Source organism: Pundamilia nyererei, unplaced genomic scaffold (genome assembly GCF_000239375.1).
Source record: "Pundamilia nyererei isolate P.nyererei 1_Seehausen unplaced genomic scaffold, PunNye1.0 scaffold00516, whole genome shotgun sequence".
NCBI classification, from domain to species: domain Eukaryota; kingdom Metazoa; phylum Chordata; class Actinopteri; order Cichliformes; family Cichlidae; genus Pundamilia; species Pundamilia nyererei.
This window is the reverse complement of record NW_005187917.1, coordinates 44,076-49,517: the sequence shown is the minus strand read 5'-3', so window position 1 is coordinate 49,517 and position 5,442 is coordinate 44,076. Positions and strand designations below refer to the sequence as shown.

The following is a 5,442-nucleotide window of genomic DNA, read 5'->3' as shown; positions in this document are numbered from 1 at the left end:
GGCGATGGCAATAGGGATAAACGTTATCGAAGCGATCCTCGAGAGGAATCCACATTTCCGCCAACTCAGGGGATTTATGGGCTTGTTGGATGAGGTTTTTCAAGCTTGGGAGCTAGCAGCCTTTGCTCGCTCCCAGTACTCCACGCCGAAGCTGCAGCTGCCGAAGCTGCAGCTGCCACAGCAGCAGCGGAAGGAGCTCGCCGCAAAGTAGCATGAGCTCCCTGCGACACAGCAGCGGCAGAACATGGAGCTTTCTGCAATGCCACGACGATCGCTGCAGCAGGATAGTGATCCCTCGCTGCTGCCACAGAATGACCTACACATTCGAGTCAACTCTGACTATTGCTCGCCTGCCTCTTTAAAGGCAGTGATGTGGTCGGGGGAAGAGGAGCCGGCTCCCACCACTCCACAGTTACCGGTCTCCTCTACACTTTCTCCTCCCATCTCCAGGAGAAAGCGATGTACGCGCCGCCAGCGCTTCACCCCTCAGCTGCATTCCAGAACTTCTGAGTCATTGGTTGTGGTGAGTGAGCAACACTCTCTCTGTTCACTCTCTGAGCTTGGAAACACAAACACTGAAATATCTGGTTCCACAGACTCCAGCTCAGAGGATTTAGGGACTGATTTTCACTCAGATGCTAGAGTTGAGGAGCTAAAAAACTCATTTTGTGTTGCTTTTCCTAAGACTGGAGTAAATCCCTCTGAGACAGCCAACTCAGACTTTGTTAACCCTGAGTCAGTTTCTCCTCTATCTTACAAATCCATATCTGACTTTTCAGGCTGTGCCAAAACTGAACTTAGAGGTTTTAAGACTGTCTCAGCTGAGATGTTCGTGTCAGACACTGTTAGCTCAGATACTGTTTATTCCCATTCTTTGGACATTGAAGACTCTTTTGCTTGTGCGTTTTCGGAGCCTGGGAATATAAAAACTATCATACCAGAAACTGTTTCTTTTGCTGGGGAAGTCCAGCCCAAAACTGTTTTTCCTGAGGCTGAGTTCCAGTTAAGAGACTGTGTTTATTCTGCTCCTCCTGAGCCGGGGAATATTTCTATGAGTACTGCTCCACATCCGCTCAGTCTCCTGTTCAGTCGCCCTCAGTGCAGTCTCCTGGTCTTTAAATCAATCATCCTTCCGTACAGGAAGCTGTAGTTACAAAATCTGTAAAGGACTGTTTTCTTAACCACTCATTCTAAGCAGAGCGACAAACCCATTAAAACTGTTAAGTTCCCTCAAAAGCTGGGTCCCTTAGAATTAGTCACTCTCTCCAGGGCTTCCCCAAAGATTAAGTCTCAGCCTTAAGCTGACTCTGGCAGCAGGGAGTAATCTAGTCGAGGATTACTCCCTCCAGGTCCCCGAACCTGCTGGTGCTGTTTTGTGCCCACCAGAGGTCTCTGCGCCTGCTGGTTCTGATCCATCTCTGCCAGAGATCTCCAGGCCTGCTGGTTCTGTGTCAGCCTCTGATGGTGCGTCTGAGGGACCCATTCAGCAGCCTGTCTCCGCTGGAGGGCCTGAAGAGCCGCTTCAGCCATCTGTCATCGCTGAGGGGCCTGAGGAGCCACTTCAGCAATCCGTCATTGCTGAAGGGTCAGAGGAATTGCTTCAGAACCTTGTGTCCGCTGACGGCTCTGAGTCCAATCAGCCACCTCCTGTGTCCCCACCTGTGGTTTCCACACCGTGCCTGCAACGATTCTAGAACTGTTTCAACTCCATTGCAGTGCCACCACCTGCAGTTGCCACGCCACCGCCTGGTCCTGCCTCGTCTGGTCATGCGGTTGCTACACTGCCGTCTGATCCAGCTCAGCCTGAACCACCTCGCCTTCGCCGGCCACTTTTCAGGCCGTTGGCTGGACTTCTTCGTTATCTTGGACGGCTTTCTGAACCCTGTCTCTGCCGCTGTAATCAGTAATTAGTTACTGATTACTTTCCTCAAGTAACTTGACCAACACTGATTATGACTGTGTTTCGGTTTCTCTCCCACATTTCAGGTCTCTATGTTCTGTCTCCCTAGTCTCTGTTAAGTTTACGTGTCTAGATTTCCGTCGGTGTGTTTCCTGTTTTACATTTATAGTCCCTGTCCTGTGTGTATTGTGTCTGGTCTTGCTCCTCCTTATCTCGTCACCCCTGATTTGACCCATCTGTGTTTCCCTCCTGTCTGTCATCCCCTGATTGCTCCCTCTGTGTATTTAAGGCCTGTTTTCTCTGTGTCAGTGTTGGGTCGTTAATGTCTGCTCGCCCTCATACTATGCTGTGTGTTCTGTTTATCTGCTTGCCAGTCTGCTAGTTTATTTCTCTCCAGAATAGCTAGTTTTCTGTCCGGTCCGCAACTCGCAATAAAGCTGTGCATTTTGAGTTCACCTTGCCTCTGTGAGTCCTGCATTTTGGGTCCTTTTCCCTGCCTACCTGCACACAGCCATGACATATGACATATCTAGTCTTTGATTTTCCATGTTACAAGATATTTTCTACTTCAGCAAATTAAGACAAGGCATCAGGTTTCACTTTAAGCACCATAGATTAAAGTGAAACTGAATCGACCAAAAACTAGCTGCCATCTGACTGGATGGGAGTTCAACTGTTTTTTTGCAGGTTGAACAGGTTTCTTTGTTCTGCCTAAACAATGAACGGTAGTGCGGTCCTCTCTAGCCTCTGATTTGACGAAGTTATATAAAAGTAATATATAATCTGAATGCTTATCTGCTGATTATATTGTTTTATGTATAAGAGAGGTCCAGTTTTGAGTTTGAGTTAAAAGTACTGACAGGAAACTATGCATTTGCAAAAATAGGACCTGCAGCCAGAAAGTGAAAGTAAGCAGAGTCTTTGATCAAAACTTGAAGTGTGTGTGACGTCTAGAGGAATTATATAAATGACTAAGCTTCCTGTTTTGCTTCAGACTTTGGCTGACATGTCTGTGTGTCTGCTGAGTCTCCATATTCCGGAATATGTAAAATTAAAGATCATTTGCTGAGTTTGACCACTTTGAGCTTTGTGTCTTTTTTGGACGTAAAGAATACAAAGAACTGGGATTTAATACGCCTCTGCACAAAAAAGTAAGGAAAGCTCAATTCTCACTGTTTAACTGCTCTGGCTCCTGTTTCAGGCGTTCTGTCCCGGACAGGACTCTCACTGTGAACTTTGATTATGTTATTGTAAACAAACTGATTGTAAACTCGATCGCTTCTGTGCATTGTGTCTGCTTTTGGGTCAATTTCTGTGCCATCTGTGACAAAGTTATCATCTTCCAGATTATAATAAATAGGTAGATAAGTACCTTAAAAATGTAATCCATAGTGTAATTGGAGTTGTATATACATTGCTACACAACTAATAAATGGCTTAATATCAGTGTTATTCATTTTTAATTCAAAAATTCAGTATCTAGGAAGTATTAAAATGTATGCTAGTATCCTTTTTTGGAAGTGTTTCTTTTACTCCAATATTGTGACGGATTTGAACATTTGTCAGTGTCGTAAATAGCATACAAATCATCATCAGTTTTAATAATAGAGTACTGTTACTTATTTAGAGACCTCTTTATAGTGATGATATGTTTATATCACAGTCACTGTTGACTTCTTTGTCTACTAAACCACTGAATCACTCACAAACCATGAAATATGCATATTGTATTTGTTAGTCAGTAGTTAACAGCTATTATTATTGCAAGCAGCTGACAAACCTTTTAACTGGTCACAAAATAAAGTAAAAGTTCAGAACTTTAGAACTTTAGAAAGCAAATTTAACGCATTATTATCAGTCCTTTCTTCTGTACTATTGACACTTCATGTGTTGACAACCTTAGGTTGTGTCCACACCTTCTCTGTCAACATTATTTTCACTATCAACAAACCTGATGCCTGAGGGCAAAACAGTGACAAGTCACAGTGTAAAAACAGTGACTTGTCTAAGAAGTTTACATCCAATGGTTTCCACATAGTGGAAATGGCAGAGATAAACCCCTAAAATTGCCTACACCTTCCTTTCACCTAAATTTAAAAAATGAAAATCTAAATTTTGCAAGAGAGAAAAATATTGCCATTAGTCTATCCCATTTAAGAAGGCAAGCAAGCATTTCTAAGTGATGTTATTTGTAATGTTTCAGTTGAGAGAAAAAATAAATAAATATTAAGCATCATGTGTCTTTTGCAAGCCAGCTGCACTCACATGATCCTCTACTGATCCAAATCAGCTAACACATTATAAGCAAAGATAATAACCTGTATCTTAATTCAAAAATATCATATAACACTACTGTTTACTACTGTTTAAATATTAAATAAATTGCTTTCCAGTGTTTAAGTCAAATTAGTTAGTATGACAAATAGTTCTTTTAAAATTTACTTGAACCCCCCCCAAACAACTATTTAATTTTTTTTAATAATTTTATTAAATCTATTTTTTCTGGATGATAGAAGCCACTTATGAAGCATATCAATGGAAAAAAAAGATTATGTTTTGGAATAAGTATTTTGCAAACTAAAACACAAAATGTGACACGCTCTGGGCAGAGAGACATCCATAAAGAATGGCTTAATGCTGGATGAGGACAAAAACACACAATTGGTTGAAATAAATACCCAAAGTTTCACCTGAAGACATCAATGTGAAAAAAAACAAAACAAAAAAAACATCACAGTAAGAACAGTGGCAAAGGTCAGAAATAATTGCATCAAAGGGGCCCAATGTACCGTGATTTTCGGACCATAAGGTGCACCGGATTACAAGGCACATTAAGCAAAACAAAACAGTCAGATAAGTCAAATTGTATTCAACTCATTCTTCTTGCTTTCTCCACTTCCATACCATTGATTCATTAATGTTGATTTTTCATTAATACTTAGGCAAGACCCCTTTATATCTCATTGGGATGTACCATATTTTCCGCACTATAAATATGATGAGTTCTGAAAAAATGAAAACGTACAGCTCTGCCATCACTTCCAACATAAATTAAGACAGAAAACTAAATAGCAGTGACGTTAGTAGGGTTACTGAAGTTGGGCTAGTTGGTATATAATGATGTGCTTGCTGCGTGATCGCTAGCGACACAGCTATGTTAGCATAACATAAACACAGTGAAGCTGGAGGATGAACGCTAACTTTTTAGCAACTGAGATAATCCATCCACAATACAAGGTTAGTCATTAATATCCTGCAACAACATGGGAATAGAGCAGCTGCGAGAGAATTCAACATTAATCAATCAATGGTACAGAAGTGGAGGAAGCTAGAAGAATGAGTTGAGTAAAATTTGGCTTATCGGACCGTTTTGTTTAGCTTAATTCGCCTTATGTATGAAAACATAAGGCCTTACATATTATGAAAACTTAAGATTCCACCCTCATATATGGTCATATGGTAAATGGTAAATGGCCTGTATTTGTTTAGCGCTTTTACTAGTCCCTAAGGACCCCAAAGCGCTTTACACAACCAGTCATCCA

The 5,442-nt window shown here is 41.5% G+C and overlaps 1 long non-coding RNA gene across 1 annotated transcript in view; it reads left to right on the top strand.

Annotated features, from left to right (window-relative positions):
- The first annotated feature begins 2,907 nt into the window (after positions 1-2,907).
- LOC102202671 (uncharacterized) overlaps positions 2,908-5,442 on the top strand; it is a 5,419-nt gene continuing 2,884 nt past the window's right edge. Inside the window, exon 1 of the long non-coding RNA XR_312381.1 lies at positions 2,908-3,051. This is a non-coding gene — a long non-coding RNA (uncharacterized LOC102202671). The remainder of the gene's footprint in view (positions 3,052-5,442) is intronic.